The following is a 20,775-nucleotide window of genomic DNA, read 5'->3' on the forward strand; positions in this document are numbered from 1 at the left end:
CTTGGCCAGCACTGTACTGATATATAATTTCGAACGTTACAACCTCTATATATGTATTAACATATAGATGTATCAAAATCAACTGTGTCGTAGTTATGGGGTCTGAACACTCCCCAGACTAAATGAGACACGGGGGTCCAATGACCACGGTGTTTCACTCCAATTAAAAGTTTCGAATTTTCTGTGATTTGGGGGTCAGTTCAGTTTGACAATAAAAATGAAGATAATAATAAAAAAAAAATACACTACACTTTGGTGTCTTTCTGAATACCATTAGACTGTTCTGCTTGTGGTATTTCAGGGTTATATATTTTTGTGACATTTTTTCTTAATTTAAAACTTAAGGTAATAATTGTTAGTGTTAAAATAATACAAATTATAATAACATGAATTTGAATTTTGAAAAGTAACGAAGGCTCCTATACGGTATGTGAAAGTTTATTTAACTCAACTGCTTTATTAGTTAGTTGGTTCAAATTTTGAAGTAAAATTTTATTAGTGAGGTTCTGAGGAATAATTGTTCTGACCATGTCTGAAAACGTGTGTAACGGTTCATTCCTAGCATTTTCTGGTATAATATCTGAATCAATATCCCTACTAGCTTTATTATTAGAAATTAATATAGAGTTTCTGAAATTAATTCTGCAAGATGGGAGTATAGTTATTCTGCCTACTCCCTCAATTTTGATCTTGGAATTTTCTATTGAATTTGTGCAAGTGATGGTACCTACTTCCGGTTGGGTATAATAGATCCATGAGTTAGTTTGCACACACTGATGCCATATAGGGGTTGTTAAGGAAATGGATTTGCATTTGCAATGGTCTGGGTCAAATTGGTTATTGACTAGTAATGAAACTACACATACATTCGCTCCTGTACAATGTTGGATATGCTGATTACCTCTACAAAGTTTATAGGGTTTTAATGTTATACATTCTTCCCACTTTTCGTTATCTAAAGAGATAAAGTTTTCGTTGTCTCTGGTCACACCTAAATAATCCATTTCAGGATCGACTAAGAAAATGGTTCGTTCGCTGTGGGATATGGGTAAAGGAATCTGATGATATATGTTATATTCTTCATTGGAAATTAGTGGAATTTCTATTACATAGATAAGATAACTATCTTTAAAGAATATTGTTTTTTCAGAGATTCTGAGAATATCATTAAGAGATTTTGTATTCACTTCCAACGGAAAAGTATTTCCAATTGGCAAGTTTACCTTAATTTCAAGAAGTTCTTTAATAATGTGCTGTAGAGTAAATACACTAGTGTGGGTTTTACCATCTAAGGCTGTATTTATTATGGATATAAGGTTCTGTGTTTCGTAAGCGTATTTGTTTAATACTAGTTCAAATAATAATACTTGTTCCAATACTTTGGTGCGGAACGTCAATTTGTTAAGGTTTTGAATAGTATTGTCTATTTGTGCTTGCAAGTACTGGAGGTTTTGTTCCAATTTCTGTTGTTGAAATCCCAATTGTTGTGTAGAATGATTTGCTTCTGCTTGTAAGAATCTGAAATTTTCCGGAATATTGCTTTTGCTGGATACTTTGTTTCTGTTTAGTTCTGATATCTGATTTAGAATGAATTCAACGTCAATCTTCGAGCATACACCATACAGAACGATGGCCATACGTCTGAAGGCTTGCCCCAATCCTCGTCGAACCTTATTATCATCATTGCCAATCGCTAACATTAGACTTCTGTGATTAGCATCGATCTCGTTTAAATATGGCAAAGTCTCTCTAGAAAATTGTTGTATAAACAGAGAGCAAATCTCTTCAATTTCCACGCTACCAAATTTGTTTTGCATATTTTTGCAGATGGTCATGGTTGCTTCATAGTGGTGCATGATGACATTGTATTTGGAAATCAGTGATTATACATCCAAGGAGATTACTAATTTCCAACTAACATGTGATAATCTGGCTACTCCTTGTGACTCATAATAGATCCCTTGTTTGTTCTGGAATGAAGTTAGATTGAACACTCGGTGATTATTATCGGAGTCCAATCCATGGGGTAAAGTTTCTGTGCTTCTTATTGAAATTAGGCTGAGTCTGAAACATAGTTAGACTCTTTCATGGAATTGTTTTAAAAAGTTCCGTGTACCTTTAAAGGTTTGTTTTTCTTAAGTATCGTGACATTTGGAGAATTTGGTTGGATATCTACGATGGGGTAAGGACCTAACCGTTTTGGTGTTAATTTTCCTTTCATAAGGACTCTACCTCCTTCGACAAAGTTTAGAGGGTTAGGTCTTTATAATTGTATTGAGGTTCTGGGTCTCGAGTGAACGAATGAGGAACTGTTATCTCATTTCCATAAACTAATTGGTATGGTTGAAATTTGGTTGCAGTATGTACCGTTGAGTTGTGACAGAACATCGCAAACGGAACATAAGTGTCCCAGTTTTGAGGATCTTTGTCGACAAAACTTCGTAAGTAGTCCCCTAATGTTCTGTGGCTACGCTCTAGAGAGCCATTAATTTGAGGATGATATGGAGTGGTTGAAGTTTGTTTGATCTTAAGAAGTTGACAAACTTCTTTAAATACGTGACTCAGAAATTCTGTTCCACAGTCGGTGACAAGACTCTTTGGAAGTCCATGTAAGCACACAAATTGGGTTACAAAATGGTATGCTACAGTCGTTGCTTCATGATTCATCATAGGAACTGCCCATGCGAATTTAGAAAGGTCATCTTGAAGAGTTAAGATGAACATGTTTCCTTTATGAGATTGAGGAAATGGTCCTACAATATCCATGAAGACTTTCTCAAATGGTCTGGAAGATGTGGTGGTTATAACCATTGGTTCTTTGACTGATCGATTTGGCATTTTATTACGTTGGCAAGTCTCACAGGAAAGGACATATGTTTTGATATTGCATTATGATTGATCATCTGCCTCATTCCCTTCCAATGATGATGCTGTGATATTCGTTGGAATGTCCGATTTATTCCTTGATGTCCCCCCAAGGGAGTCTCGTGGAATTCTCGAATTATCTGTAACTGGTCATCTTTCGATAACTGTTCTGGTGTTATAATTTTCATCTCTATTTCCAAATTTCGAAATATGCAGTATTGCATGGTCTGTATGGTTTCCCATTTGATTCCGTCCCGATCAATCACTAGGCGCGGACACGCTAGTCGCGTTATTTTCCGCTCTTGGCAAATTTTATTGAGATTCTGAAGGCTTTGAAAAATATCTGCGCATGTCGGTTTCTTCCAAAACTTTTCTTTAGTAATGAGGTAGAATATGTATCTACCTGCTATTTCTAATGACGCCAAGTCGGTGACCTTTTTCTGTAGACTATGTAGCTGTGTCAGGTTGCCGAATTTTCTTCTCATTTGTACAGCTACTCCGTGTGTCATTTCGAAATCAGCTGAGACGCAATGTGCAAGGGAAATGTTAGGATCTATTTCAAATATATTCCCCGATTCTTCGCTAACATTTTTAGCTGGTCCCTTTAGACTGGAATCTGCGTTCAGAAATTCCTGATAGTTGTCGGTGATTTGTATTTCTCCCAAAAAACTAACTTGATGGAAGGTTTGAAGATCGAGATTTTCGGAAGTTTATGATGGTTCTGCACTGTCTGGATGTTTTGGCTTCTCGGTAGCTTTTGATGATCTGGTGACGACTTGATTTATTCAGCTTAAAGCATCTGCATTTGTGTTGTTAGTGCCAGGTTTATAATGAATGGTGTACTGGTGTTCTTCCAATTTTAAACGCCATCGCGTTAGGCGTGAACCAGGATTCTTTAGGTTGAACAGCCACACCAATGCCCGATGGTCTGTTATAATATTAAAATGTTGACTGAAAAGGTACGGACGAAAAACTTTAACTCGCCATACTATGCTTGCTAATTCCTTTTCGCTAGTATTGTAGTTTATTTCCGCTTTACTCAATGTCCTGGACACATAAGCAATTGGTAGGTCCTTTCCAATGGATTCTTGGGATAGTACGCAACCGATTGCGTAATTGCTGGCATCACAAGTAAGGTTGAAGGGTCTGGTGAAGTCTGGATACTGAAGGATTGGGTAGTTTATCAAGAGGTTTTTCAATTTTTCGAATGACTGTTGACATAGATCGCTCCACTTGAAAGGTACATCCTTCTTGAGTAACGAAGTTAGTTGTTTAGCTATCTGTCCATAATTTTGTATGAAACTTCTGTAATACCCAGAGAGTCCTAAGAATGATTTGACACCTTTTACACTTTGAGGTACAGGAAAATTTTGCACACATTCCACTAATTTTGGGTCTGGCTCAACGCCTTCGTCAGTAATCTGATGTCCTAAATAAGTGACCTCTTTCCTCGAAAATTCACATTTAAAGGGCTGTAGCTTTAGATTGAATTGTCTGAGTCGTTCTAAAATTTCTGTGAGTTTCTGTGAATGATCTGGGAGGTCCTTAGCGTAAATAATGATGTCATCAAGGTATACGAATGCCTTTAACCCATTCAGGCCTGAAAGTACCTTGTTCATCATCCTCTGGAATGTTCCAGGGGCCCCTTTTAGACCAAACGGCATCCGCAAAAATTTGAAATGGCCTTTATCCGTAGAAAAGGCTGTCTTCTCGCGATCTGCAGGGTTCATGGGCACCTGATGATATCCTTGGAATAAATCGAGTGTACTATAATACTTAGACTTTCCTAACTGATCTAGGATGTCTGTGATATTGGGAAGTTGGAAAGCGTCGCCTACTGTAACTTGGATGAGTCTTCGAAAGTCGACGCATACTCGATATTTTACCACTCCGTTAAGTCTGGTTTCTTTGGAACTACCAAAAGAGAAGCGTTCCAGGGAGGATCGTTTACACCTCCATTTGTTCGGTTATTTCTTGCCGATGTCACTGGGGTAGGCGGTAAGGTTTTTCGTGAATTGGGCGAACTGCTTCAGAAGTTTTGATTTCGTGAGTCACGGTGGTTGTTTCAGTGATTTTATCCCCTTCTAATTGAAACATGTCTGAGTATTGCTCGCAAATAGTAAGCAATGAAGATTTTTCTTCTGAGTTTAAATGATCTGTTCGAAGGGCTGAGTGTAAGCTGGGTATTCTATTCCCGTCAGCACAAGGTTCCGTATTTTCTGAGACTTGTGATAGGTGCATATTCGCTTCGTTGAAACCTTCGTGTTCAATTTGTTCTAATTGAGGGATTTGTAATTGAACTTGATTGTCTGTTGGATTAATGAAAGGAACGTATATGAGATGATTTATTGCTGTGGTAACACAATTTCCACAAGTGATGGCCTTAGTAATGTATTGGCTAGAAATTAGAATGTTTGAATCCTCTGTTTTAATTGGAGCTGGAATGGCAAAGAGAGTTTCTGTTCGTGGTTGTATTGTTAAGTTTGACAGAGGGGGGAAGATTAATTCTTTGGATTGGTAGTTAATTATCGTTTCTTGTCCAATAATAAATGGTTTGCCTAAAATTCCTTCATTTGGTACTGGGAAATTTGAATTAACGACCTGAAATTCAACATTCCTTCCTTCGCCTCCAATTTGAAGTTCAATTGTAACGGATCCTAGAGTCGTCACAAAATTCTCTGTTATTCCTTCGAGTTCGTACACGAGGTGGTCGTATACTATTACTTCATCGCGCAATGATGAAAGTTTAATTAAATTTAAGTCACTGCCAGAATTGATTAAAAATTTAATGTCCGCTGGGATGGTCTGATGACTGTAACATTGTACATGGTCCTGTTCAATTTTCTGGCGAGCTGTATTATTTAGAATATTTCTGCGAATGAGATTGCGGCTGTTTTGAGGCTTCCTGCCGGTCACCCGCCGTCGGCTCCCGACTGTGAAGAGTTTTTTGAACTTTGGGCTGATGCGTTGGTAGGTTCACTTTTGAATTCACATATTTTAATTTTCTGCATTCCTCTTTTGTATGACCTGGTTTTATACAATATCTGCAAGTAATTGTGCTCACAGATGCTCTAGGTATAGTGCTCGTTGATGCTCCGTTTGATGATCTGGTTGTATGAATTTGAGTCTGACAGTCTCGGGACCAATGTCCCATTTTATTACAATGAATGCAGGGCGTGCTTGGGTTTTTTGTACCGGATTTGCCATTTCCTTCATAGAATCGCTTTGACTCTGCGAGTGACCTTCTTACCCTCTCTTCTTCTCGCGCCGCTTGAATTGCCTTCTCCAACGTCGGAGGGTTTCGAGCTTTGATAAAGTCCTTCAATTTTCCGAGGCCTCCGATGAAAACCTGTATCGTCTGTGCCTTCAAACTGTTTTCCAACGCCGTAGCTACCTCTGCTGATTTTCCGCAAGTTTCCTGTTCTAAGATAAGGGTCTGCAAGGACTCTATACGAGTGGAATACGCCATAACGTCTTCTTCTGGTTTTTGTTTACTGGAATAGAGTTCCAGATAGAGACGAGTAGTTGTTCGTTGAGGTTCTAATGAAGTTTTTAAAGTTTCTTTTAAGTCGATCCATGATTGAATCGAACGGAATTTTACTGCGACCCGGGCTTTTCCCGTAAGCCGAATAATAATGCCTTGTAGTAGTCGCTGCTTTGCTTTCTCATTAGCGCACATAATTGCTAACTCGCATTGTTCTAGGAACAACTCGAGGTCTTCTTGATTTGCCCCACTGAATTTCGCTGGTAAAAACTTTAAGGCTGCTTCTAATCCGATCGTGTCTACACATTTCCCTGATTGCGATAAAAGTTCTGGTGGGTTGTTCCGTGATAAGGTGTCCGTCGCTAAATTTTCGGACTGTTGGGCGTCCTCTGTCCCGAGATTTGTTGGTTGTAGTAAGGTTCCGTTATTGTCCATTACGATGGTCTGATCTAAAATATTTGTACGCAAGGTATGGTTCGTATGAACAAGCACTCTATCTACGGCGGCTAATGTTTGGTTAACGTTTTGCAATAACGTCTCGTTACAGTCTAAGATCTCAATGTTCTGGTCTATAAAATGATTACCAACTGATATCTCCGCATCGAGTCGTTCAGATTCAGGAATTTGTGGATTTGCAAATCTAACAGGAAGACTAAGACGTGGAGCTGGGACAGGGTCCTCAAATGTTTCGCTACTATCTTCCAATTCAGGAGTAGGGGTCCTACTACTGTTATCTCCTGTATCACTCATCAACTAAGTATTACACAATAACGATCTATGCAGAAAACTACTACTGTTATCACTACTAGCCCTGACGATGATATAATAATAAGAATAAGAATAATAAGGAATTTTCGATAACTAATTTAAATGGTTAGTATGTTAGTATATGTTGTACTCACAACACCGCAAACTGTACTGATGCTGCCATGAGTGTTGTCGTGAAATTGTCTGGAAAAATCTGGTTGACTCTGAGTGTTGTCGGTGAACTGAACCGTAAATGACGTAATTCCTCTTCGACAGCTCTTGTTGAATGGACGTTCGCATGCCCCGAAACAGCTGGCGCGGGGACCACTACTGGTAGTGGATTTCAAATATTGCTCCGTTATTGTTAATTGTTATTGTAAACAATGTTATCAATATTCTTATCAGTTTTGTTAACCCTTATCGATATTGATAACAATGTTGATTGCCATAATCAATTTCAATTTTGACTATCGATTTCGATTTTGATATCTTACCGTTGCTTGAACTGGTTCGACTGATGTCGGATTCGGGCGGCGCTCCAATGCCGCGCCCGAGAATTCGCTGACGCCGGAAAAAATATATTATTTACGTGATTTTCTGGAATTTTCGGTAGAATATCTGAAGTTTCTGAGTTGATCTGGAGCGTGTGAATTTTCTGTAAATCGTATTCCGTTTACACGGACACAGTGCGTGATCAACTTAGCTAGTTAAAGTACTTAAATCAGATTTTACTTTAAGCGTAACACCGGAATCCTCGGATCCCACCGCTGCCACCAAAAATGTTATGGTTTTTTCGCACAACACAAAATAAACGTACACACTAATTTAATATTAAATAATGAATATATTTATCAAATTATTAGTAAAAAAGATTTAAGTATAACTATAAATTTTAAATCAAACACTAGTTATATTACGACTAATCGTACAACATATGTAAAATGCTCTGGTTAAATATACGTTGTGTATAAGGCTCGGTTCTAACTACTACTGACTGACTCCCTGTGTGTTGTCGAGACGGTGCCCCGTGTCACATCAAAAACCCTTATTCAGCGGTTCCCACGGTGGCAGCGTCGGACGACACACACACTCTGCATTTTGATTATAAAGAAATACCTCTATATATGCATTAACATATAGATGTATCAAAATCAACTTTGTCGTAGTTATGGGTCCTTAACATTGGATTATTGAACTATCACGTCTTGTCGCATGTAATCCTCACTACCTATCGTCCTTCAAGGCGCTTAGTTCAAGATTACACATTCTTATTTTGATCAACTGTTATGTTTAATGTTCAGTTCATAGAATAATTACTATATTACTATATTACTCTATGGTTCAGTTCTAATGATAACAACCTTGTGAAATGAACTCAGCTGTTAACACGATTTTCTAGTACGGGTAAACAAGGATCTAACATCATGTTGGTTTCTTATTTAATTATTTTAATTTTAATTTTTCTTCAAAATTAATTTATTATTCTATGCTTATCAATAATGTTTACGATAATATTATCGGTGTTATTTGTTTGATACTTATAAATATTAAATACTATAATCAAGCTGATTTATATATATATATAGAAAAGTATAGAAAAGTATAGAAAACTGTGCTTAGGCGACACTTAAATTGATTTTAAGTAACACTTATATGGCTGTGCATACGAATACCTAACAATATAATAAATTTACAGTGTATGCATATGAAATAATAAATAATAATTTACAAGATGTTATGAACAAGCTGTACAAAAGAAATTAATAATATTTGATATATACAGACTGTACCTGCTGTTTTTCCCCCCATCTAACAACACTAACATTCATAAACTTAATGATCAAACATCAATCATTTTAAATAAAATACTAATACTATAAAAATACTAGTTAGTTCATATTTATTTAATCGTTGTCCACTCAATTTACAATTCTGAATAAGCTATACTAACAAATTTAAATAAGATTTTGAACAGGTAAATATTACATTACATATAATAAATAAATTGGCTCTGAACTAATTTTATTCATGACTAATTGTCCCATATTTTATAACAATTTTCAGTGATGCCGAACCCTACATATATTAAATATTCAACTAGCTATTTTAACTTAAATGGGTGACTGGTTAGTGCGTAAAAATAATGATTTATATTTTGTGCGTATTAATGATCTTAATCCTGCCTCAAAAAAGATAAGTTTCTGTATTAATAATTGAGAACAACTCGTATTTTGTATGTCTTGGTTTGTATGAAGAGTACATAAAATGTGTAGTTAAAATTCAAAATTACATAAAATTAAACATCAATATTTTGTTTTGTAATGTAATAATAGTAAATTATACTCCTCCACTTATATTTTTCGCTTAACTAAATTTTATGAATTCAGCGTCACTGTTAATGTTATGAACCATTAAAAAATTTTACTTTCATTTATAAGCCCAGGACTATAAAAAATCTATTCCAAAATGATGATACAGTTTGTGAGAATTTGTGGTTTTTTCATGTCACAAAAACTACCCACGAGGAAAGGGGAACACTTTCCTCGTGACCTGCGAGCCGCACCGCGTGAGACCCGAGGGTCAAGTCGGTGGAACTCACAGGCTTTGATACACGCATGGAGCAATGAAGTTCCAAGATTTATGTGGGGAAAGGAAATAAGTTCATTAATAAATAAATAATGAGACTATTAAGTTTAGGGTAATCATACGCGGGTGTATTTTACACAATATTCAAAAATATATTAAATAAGTCATAATAATGGCATTGTTGCCTTTCTTTACAAATTATTTAAAATATAAGTTTGGTGTATGGCAATGTCGGGCACAATATAATATAGTTTGGCGCATGGCAAGTGTATAAGAAATATAATCAAATAGATATAATAAAAAATGATTAATATTTCGGCACATGACAAGTACACAATAAATATAAAAGGGATAATATTTCGGCACATGGCAAGTGCATAGGAAATGTAATAAAAAATGAATATAGTTGGTCACATGGCATGTGCAAGGAAATGTAATGGATAAAAATAAAAATAATAATGCTACGGCTCCGGCGAGCGGTTACCGAGCACATAATGATCATCATAATATGTCGGTATGACATACATATAACATATTATACATTTATACGTATTAAAGGAAACAACCCACGGATCCGCATGACAGTTACCGGGGCACCTCTTGGAAAAATCGAAGTGTACATAAAAAAGAAATGATGGAGATGCATAATCAAAATGAAAAAGGGGAAATGTTGGGGGAAAATAATACTTGACGACGACTATTTGTACTGAGCTGATGATGTTGGAGATGGCTTCATCCACCACGGGCCTATGACGTCGCTTCAGCCCATCATGGTGGTATTCCGCCGATGGTGAAAACAAATAATAAAAATTTCAATTCCGGGAGGCGTGTTGCGAGAGTCAATGGCGTTGATACCAGAAAAACGAACACAATAGATCGGACATCGATGGTGGCGAATAACAGACAACCCGGCAGTAGACGACGGTGGATGGTCGTAGGCCGTTGCGGCGTCTTGATATTCTTGGGTAGAGCGGTAGGTTAGAGTCGTCGCGTCGGGAACTTTCGTACAATGTATATAGTGGGGGAACAGGTTGCCCTATCCGTATGCGACAGTGGCTGCGACCGCGACGCCCGACAGCGACGGCGGGGCGCAAGCTGCGACATTGACGCGATTAACACAGCATGTGGGGGAGGTCAGCGGACTAGTATTACGAACAGTATTTTTGTCATTATAATATATAATGAGCGCATGCATAATAATAGAGATTATGGAAATATTATGTGTTATATCAGAGGTTCCCAAACTATAGGTCGCGACCCATACTTATAGTACTTATTATACTTATTATACTTTTGGTGGGTCGCGCTATATTTTTAAATAATACAAAAATATAATCATCTATTACTTTTCGTTGATGTTCAAAGTTCAAATTCAGTTTTATCGTCAATCCTTATCTGTGAGTGTGAAAATTACGAGTTTACCAGCGGCCGTGTCATGTGGACACAACAGATTAATAAAGAATAGTTATTGAAAATATAATGATTTACCTATCCGAAACAAATTAATAGATACGTGAATATCGTATGACGTCCAAAACTTTTGATTATTTTCAGCAACACGCGGCACATCGAATACGATACACGTACGCAGTCTTATATTAAATAGTACTTTTTGTTTTAAATAAATACATTTTTTTGTACTTTTGTACAACTATGGATAATTGGTTAAACAAAAAGTCAATGAGTCAAAGTCAAGAAGAAATAGAGACAATATCTGTGTCAACAGTTAAAAAAAGAAAATTAAATTATGATGAGCCTTCAACAAGTTCTTCGGAATTAAAACAAACTAACCAAAAAGCTACGTACGCTTCATATAAAATATGTTTACGAATTGCTCAAACTGGTAAGGCTCACACAATTGGTGAGTCTTTAATTTTAACAGCAATCAAAGACGCAGTCGAAATCTTGTTTGATAAAAATGTTTAAAAGAAGTTGAAAAGTTATCGCTTTCAAATAATACAGTGTCGCGTAGAATCGATGAAATTTCTGAATGGGTAGAAATAAACTGATTGAAAGAGTTAAATTGAGTAGATGGTTCTCATTATAGCTAGACGAGTCCACAGATATCCAAGGCTTATCTCAGATGATTGTTTTCGTACGTTACATATGGATGAATGAATCTCACGGGGATTATTTGTGCTGTGAACCGATTATTCAAGGTACAAGTGATGACATTTTTAATACTCTTAATACCTATATAACAGCGAAAGGAATTGAATGGACGAAATGTGTCGGGTTATGTACGGACGACGCCCGAGCATTGTGTGGTAAGAACAGTAGTGTTATTACTAAAATTCGTGAAATTAACCCTAATTTGCCATGGATGCACCGCAATATCCATAGGGAGGCATTAGTATCAAAATTTTTGTCAGATGATTTTAAAAGTGTATTAAACACGTCTGTAAAAATAGTAAATTTTATTAAGGCAAGGCCGTTTAGTCCCGTTTATTTGAGAAGCTTTGCGAAGAAATGGGCAGTATTCACAAATCACTTCTCTTTCACACTGAGGTACGTCGGCTATCGAGGGGGAAAGTTCTTACAAGACTTGTCGAACTTCGCGAAGAAGTCAATTATTATTTGGACGAAAAATTGATTACATAAAATTCTTACGTGATGTGAAGTTTATTTTAAAGCTTACATACTTAGCAGATATATTTTCTAAATTAAATGAACTTAATTTATATTTTCAAGGTATAGGTGGAGATATATTTTCAGTTCACGACAAAATTCGAGCATTTATGAAAAAACTTTTGTTGTGGAAAAATAATATTGAAAACAAAATGTTTGACTGTTTAGAATCATTTTCTAATTTCATAATTGAAAATCAAATAGAAGTTGATGATAGCATTATTACATATATTTCTGATCATTTACAAACACTAAAAGATAATTTCGATTCATATTTTCTGAGTGAAATGGAGAATTATCAAAAAATTAAATGTATTTCAAATCCTTTTCAAGAATATGACATGACAAGTAGATTATCAATAAGAGCTAAAGAAGAATTAATCGAACTATTTGAAGATAGTGTGCTTAAAATGAATTTCAATCGAAAAAAATTAATAAGTTTCTGGTTATCAGTTCAAGAAAATTATCCAACTGTTTCCAATGAAGGTGTAAAGATGCTACTAGAGATTCATATCATCATATAATTGTGAGGTTGGTTTTTCGACAATGGTTGCTATTAAAACCAAATTACGGAGCAAATTGAAACTTTCAAACTCACTGCGTCTCAAGCTTCCTAATGTTGAAGTGGATATCGATGATGTAATGAAAAAAAATAGGAAACAATTACATCCTTCGCATTAAAATTATATACTTATTAAATTACTAATATATTATACTTATTATACTTTTTTTTCGTAATAACATAAAATTTAATAAAATAGTTTAATTTTTTGTTGTAAGGTAAAAAAAAAAAAAAGATCATTCATTGATATTGTGGGTCGCCATATTTAAAAAAAATGTTCAAAATGGGTCGTACAATAAAAATTTTGGGAACCTCTGTGTTATATAATAAAAGGACTTGGACATATTATAAGATTATACTAATGATATTATGTAATATTCTAATAAAAGAGCCTCAAAATTCTGTGACGTTACAAGTTAAATCAAAATTGTCGTTTTGCAGTTTTGCAAAATATGAGTAAAGATATAACATGTATTCAAAAAATTGAAACCAACTTTCCAATATCCCCAGACTTAAAACAAAAGTAAAATTTTTAAAATGCTGTTAATAATATTTTAACTCGAATTAAGTACAAATTACTATTTAATGATAACACCAATCATTGACAGAAAGAATTTATATTGAGCAATTACTTAGTAGTAATTTATATATGTAAAATAATAATTAATTACATATACCTACTTACTATTTTTTTTATTTTTTATTTGCTTTACGCAATTTACACAATATGTGTAGGTATGTGTGTTAAACACAACATACATTTATCTTTTAAGTTGTAATGATTGATGTTATTACCTCACTTAAATTAATTATAAAATAACATACAAATTATAAAACATTAACACTAGCAAAATTTTTAGTTTTCAATAAATATCATTGGTAATTTGTATTTAAATAGTTTTTTTTCCACTTCTTGCAATTATTAACTTGATTACCTAAAAAATTGGTTTGTCATTTATAATAACTAAATAATATTACAGTTAAACAAATTTATATTTACTTAATTTATTTTGTAGTCATATTTAAATCCAATATGTGAGGCAATATTTTTTTTCCACTTTAACCAAAATATTGGTATTTTTATAATGTAATTAGAAATAGCAGTATGAATGTAATTTTAACATGGAGGATATTCCAACTTGTATGTGATAGTAAATTTCACTATGCCACACTCAAATTCCGATTTGGAATCATAATATATTATGAGTAAGATATAATGTGCAGTTAGTCCTAATAGATTTTTTTCCACTTCTTTGCAATTATTAACTTGATTACCTAAAAAATTGGTTTGTCATCTTCTTCTGTATATATAAAACAGTAATCTGATTGACTACTATCAACGCGCAGCTCTAACCATTGGGCGGATTGGACTGAAATTTGGCATACAAATAGATATTATGGCGTAGGCATCCGCTAAGAAAGGATTTTTCAAAATTTTGAATTTAAAGGGTTTAAATCAGTAAAAAAAATGTTTGTATATCTATATTCATATAATAATAAAAATAGCATTTGACCGATTACGGGAAATACGGTACGGCACGGCGACCAGAGGGTTTCCATCTACCTGTACTCTGACCTTTCTTTTGTGTGTTCCGTGGCTATATTATTATTTATGAGTTGTATAGAAAACACAGACTAGCTCAATTATATAAATTGTGTAATCTTACTTTACAGAGATTTCGGGATATTATTTTATTATTATTACTAGCTGCTGTCGGAAACTCGCTGTCCTAAAACTCGGGGGATAGGTGAGACTCGCTGAAGTGGGCGGTGGAGGCTAGTGACGACAATGTCGTCGTAGTTTTACATATAAAAATTGTTCCTGTTTAAAAACAAAAATTTGAGGAGGTGATTTCTGATAATGCTTGGCGAACTCGTTACAAAGGCGGGAATGTTTGAATTTCGAGTTTGAGTGTCTAGATATATTCTCACATCACCTATGGCCTATGCAAATCGGCCGTTGAATAATACGGCCTCCCGTCGCATGTCCGATGCTTTTTCGTATGTAAAAAATCGTCAATTTGAAATCAATGTTTCAGTGTCTAGCAAGTTAATCTCCTCAAGTGAATATCGATTAACATATGTGCAGCAGCTTGTCAGGTAGGCAATCCACCTGCGGTGGATTGCAGACCCTCTGTTCCGCGGCAATACATGAAATTCGGCTACTTTAGTAGTATAAACCTATTCTGTACACGCATAATATATTATTATAAACATTTTAGAGCACACATGATTGTATTCGCCATGATAAACCCTAAGCAAATTTTATCATACACAGAGAAGTAACGTAAACCATACACACACACATATATATATATATATTATATACCAGCCATTGAATTATACGGCCTCTCGTCGCATGTCCGATGCTTTTTCGTATGTAAAAAATCTTCAATTTGAAATCCATGTTTTGGTGTCTAGCAAGTTAATCTCCCCAAGTGAATATCGATTAACATATGTGCAGCAGCTTATCAGGTAGGCAATCCACCTGCGGTGGATTGCAGACCCTCTGTTCCACGGCAATAAATAAAACTGCGCTACTTTGGTAGTAGATATATATCTATTTTGTTCACGAAAAATATATGAATAACAAAACGCATATAAACGTATTTAATCTGATAAACCAATAGCATTTGATCATATAGACAGTCAATTTTATAAATAACACGCAATTTTTATATTATATGTGCACATAGATTTTGTGGGATCATTTAATAAACAAAATCATATTAAAATAATAATAGATAAACTAATTTACCATACTTCAAATTACAATTCACAAAATAAAAGGCCTTAAGAAAATTCGTATGGACTTTGAAAAATTACGAAAAAAAAATCGGAAAAATGCAAACAATTCGGGCGGCAATGTTATTTTTATGGCACTGCACCGATTGCGCAGATCGGCGGCGGACGCCTATGAAATCGTTTATGTATTTTTTTATTATAATATAGCTGCCATCGGAAACTCGCTGTCCTAAAACTCGGGGGTCCGTGAGACTCGCTGTGAGTGGTTGGTGTTGGCTGGAAACGATAATGTCGTAGTTTATTTTTTAACAAAAAAAATGAATTGTTGGTTGATAAACAAAAATTGTCTATGTGATAAGGAGTTTTGATAAAACTCGGTGTTGGTGATCGCGTTTCGAAGGCGGGAAGTTTGAATTTCGAGTTTGAGTGTCTAGATATGTCACATTGCCCACGGAAGTCGGCAATTGAATAATACGGTTCCACGTCTCATGTCCGGTGCTTTTTCGTATGTTAAAAAAAAAGTAATATTTTAAAATTCATTTTGAAGTGTCTAGCAAGTCAGTCAACACAGATGAACATCGATTAATTTTCAAGTAAGCTACTCAAGTTGGACAATTTGCTAGATCAATTCAAGTATGCAGACACGACGATAAGTGGAATTAATACTTAGTGAATAGGTATTTTAGTATAAATGTTATAGCCATATTACATCAACAGTAATATGGATCGTGTACGGTCACTCGGTTATCAGTGCAAGGCGGATTTCATAGAAATTCAAAAATCATGTTATACGTGTATATAGTCGTGTAGATAGTAAAGTTTTATGGTATAATAACTGCCTGTGTAACTCGATTCCGGGCATTGTGGAAGCCGCCTCCGGCACCTTCGAGGTGGTCAAGCGGAAATCGTTTGACCGGAAATTCAAAAAGAAATTAAGCCAAACCGAAATCTGTGACTTTGAGTATCTAGCGGTCTTTCCTCTTCTTGTGTAATACACTAATACCGTGTCCTGTCGCATGCCCTGTTCTGTTTTGACTGTATAAGCAATTAGGAACTGCGAATAGTTGTATTCGAATGTCTAGCTATCAATCATCACTGTATGCAAATCTTTGAGGGATATAGCATCCACGTATGGTGGATTGCATGCATGTCCCGTCGCATGCAAGATGTAAGTGAAAATCGGGGGCCTGTGGCTTTGAGTGGGTACCGATTTCGGTGCACGGTGCAAGTCTTTTGTGGTAAGGATTATAGGGAACAAATGCAGTTTAGTAGCCACACGATTTTTTCGATTTATTTTCCCCCAAAAATGTGTGTTTTAAAGCACTGAACACAAAAGTCTGATTCCAAAACTCTCGCAAATCATTATTTTGGAAGTTATACCAAAAAAACTATAAAACATTAATTTTTTCAAAAATACGTGATATCTACGAAAAAAACATCAAAAAACTATTTCTTGATTTTTTTTTTAAATTATTAACAGTTAAATAACAAAGTTTTCAAGTATAGTGACTCGCTTCGCCTGCCGGCTCTGGTCGCTATGGTAAAAATGTATACGTGTGCTGGGCATACCTCCTAACGTCGATATAGTCTGATATTGTATTATTGTAGGAGAAAATGTTAAAGCCGAATCTCAAGTGAATAAAAAGGTTAAGGCAACCAGGTAGGTATGTAGGTGTCTGGTTGCGAACGACGTGTTCGTAGTAAGTGAAATTAAAATGTTCCATAAACTTGATAATAAATGCTATACATTATTTATATAGACACCTGGTTTGGTGTATCACAACATTATTATTGTTTATAGATAATTAAGTACATAGTTGTTAGATGCATATAATATGTGTAGCCTATAAAACATCAATTAAATGTAATGTATCCTATTGCTATTATATATTATATAATATTAAATGTCAATCACAATCTTTTACAATTTTAGTTTTAATAAGTAGTACCTACTACCTAATAGAATAACAATAATAATAATGATAAATATGATCATTGATGATTTGATAGACATTTTGAACAATATTAAAATACATAAATTAAACGCTGTACTTAACGTTGCAATTCTTATACTCATTAGTTATATTAAAAAAATAAATAATGATTCTAATTAATTAACCAATTTGTGCATTGACAGCAATACATAGAAATCAATCATAATATTAGACATATACAATGAATTTGAAAATCAGTTACATTGACCATAGTAGGTATGTGCTTTTGAAATTATAATAATTTGTGTATGAAACTTACTATATTTTAAGACAACAAAAATTAGTTATTTAATCAATTTGAATTTATATATATATGTATATGCATGTGTGTGACATCAGTTAGAAATTCACGATGAATAATAATAAAGTATTAAGTGAATTAAGAAATTAATGAATATCACAAATAAAATGGTGTGCATGCCGTGTAGAAATTCTTATGATTAACTGAGTATGGTTTAGTCACAAATTAGTAATAAGTATTAATACAATGATGATTTATTTTATTGTGTTTCTGTTACATTTGCATTGATGAAATGAGTAATATAAAAGATATTCCTTTTATATATGTGTTTTTCTTCAAGGTGTTCCTATATAGTAAATTTTTTTTATATACCTATATAATCGAACCTAACTTATATTAAAATTCATAAGTCATCATAAGTTCGAACAAATTACTGCTGGTAGTTGTGTAGCCTATAGGTTATTGAATAATACTGAAGACAACATATTGTATGTTTTAAGGAATTGGAATTTATTTAGTGTAACCAATGGCTTATTTTATATTATAATATACTATTTTGTATACTATACAGCATACACACACATAGATTAATTAAATGGTTTTTTTTTTCTTGAAAACGGTTTATTATGGAAGACGGTAAAAGATCGTAAATGGTTAGGTACCCATCAATTATCATTTGTCGTCGTTATGGGATATCCAAATACCAGTGGCGGTTTTGGGATTCAATTTTGACTGAGGCGACTAAATATTAACATACATATATACAACAATTATATACATTTATATATATATATATATAATAAAAACACAAACTTATAATACATTAAACAAATTGACATGTTGAAAAGATTAGAAAGTGATTAGTAGAATAGGTAGTAGAGATAGCAGATAGACGACAATACAAGCACAGACTATGATTAAACAATTCGATACGAATAGAAGATAACTGCAGTGTTGTAATTGTACGTCGTTTAGCTGATTTTTACGCAGTGTCACCAACACTGATGATAATTCAATAATTATTGTGTACTTTTTCGGCCGAGCCAATGTTTACATGCCGCCTCAATCGTCGCCTATGAAGTGCATGTGCTATGCGTACGGCTCGTGTGCGTGCGGGATCGTATTATTCAGTAATATTAAATACAACTACACGTGAGAGGCACCGTCAGCGGTCGCTCTTACGGGTACGGTTGGAAGATTACGAGACCACAATCGACACCGGGCAACAAAATCGCGTATAATTTTAGCCTGAAACAACCTGTGCCCCGTGCTCCGCGTAGTCCTTACACCCGTATAAATTGATACCATATTATTAATTACTATTAACTACAGAATGATGTTTGTATTAAAATCTAATATTCTGTTTTGACATTTTTCTATGACAAAATTCAGAACATTAATAATATATTATACAAATGAAAAAAATATATACTATGTCTAATTTGTTTAAAAAACATATTCCTCTTACTAAATTTTTAAGTGAGGCACCGCCTCACTTGCCTCACCCCCAAAACCGCCACTGCCAAATACCTAAAGGCATATAGCTCTAATTGGTGTTCAGTGATGGTGGAGCAACCTTCACTAAAAAAAGAACTAAGTAATAATATTACAAAAAATAATAAAATAAAATTCGAAAAAAATGCAAAAGATCTCAGGTGGCTATGTTATTTAAATGAGCCACCGTAATAACTTAGCTAGTCCTACAACTAACAATTTTATTATTAATAATAATTAATTAATAATATGATGTACACATAGATATAAGATGCGGAGTGATTAACGGTACTAAGCGATATCCAGAGACCACAGTTTTTTAAAAACACTTTTATCGATATCAATAAATAAAATAAATGCCTAACGCCTAACCTACTGGGACATACTACCGAGGTACTGGCTAATGGAAAAACTTCAGCATTTAAACCGTTTTTATGTAGCGGCGATTAAAATATTAAAACTAAAAACGTTTAAACGTGTGAATTATGTGTCAGTTAACCTTATAATATAGTAGGTATGTTTGTTTTTAATTGATGTGTTCATACTATTTGTCCATCTATGATTCTGTTCATATTGTACTAAGTTATGTTTCTATTCACTGCTTAGTCATAATATTTAGTAAACCTACCATTATTTTATTGCATATTGTAATTAACAAAATTAATCAAGATTCAAGAAGTCATGTGAATACACAGCAATTTCTTTTTTGTTAGGTGTAAAATAAAATAAAAACATATATTGTAATATATACAAAATCATTGTGTATATTTTAAAAATATATATACACAGCTAAATAATTAAGTTCTAGGTAAATGTTAAATAATTTACAATTAGTCGTTACTTCTCAATGTAGTGTAATATCAATATATTATTTTTTATTTATTTTGATAGTCTATGTTTGAATAATTTTATTATAAAACTATTGAAGTTGGTTTAACTAAATTTGCTTATTAATTTATTCTAATTCTAATGATTTTTACACAATTTGTCAAAATAAGGAAATTTAACATATGCATGTATGTATACTATTTAATAAAAATACCATTTCATGTTGTCAACACTATGTTTTGTGACTATACTATTATATTACATTAATGTACATTTGTGGGCTTGGTTAAATAATTAACCTAACCAATATAGATAACCTACTTACAGAATCTACCTTACCCATCAAAAGCATAATTTAATACTGTATCCGTTTCAGTACATATAGACTTTCATAACTAACACCGTCAATGAACTAAAGTGTTATTTAAATCTATCAAATATTTAAAAACAATAGGCTTTTCACAGTAGCTAACTTACCTATAAACAGTAATATTGAATAACACGCTGACAATAATAGAGCCGGCGATGAACCAAAGCGTTAATATAATTACCAAAATATGCTTTTTCTGGTAAATTTGGGTACGTATTTGATTATCACAAA

At 34.0% G+C, this 20,775-nt stretch overlaps 1 pseudogene; it reads right to left on the reverse strand.

Annotated features, from left to right (window-relative positions):
- Positions 1-245: 245 nt before the first annotated feature.
- LOC149057891 (uncharacterized) lies at positions 246-1,856 on the reverse strand (annotated as a pseudogene).
- Positions 1,857-20,775: the final 18,919 nt, after the last annotated feature.

Source organism: Diuraphis noxia, unplaced genomic scaffold, assembly GCF_037042655.1.
Source record: "Diuraphis noxia isolate RWA-SAM2 unplaced genomic scaffold, SU_Dnox_SAM2 contig0002, whole genome shotgun sequence".
In the NCBI taxonomy this organism is placed as follows: Eukaryota; Metazoa; Arthropoda; class Insecta; order Hemiptera; family Aphididae; genus Diuraphis; species Diuraphis noxia.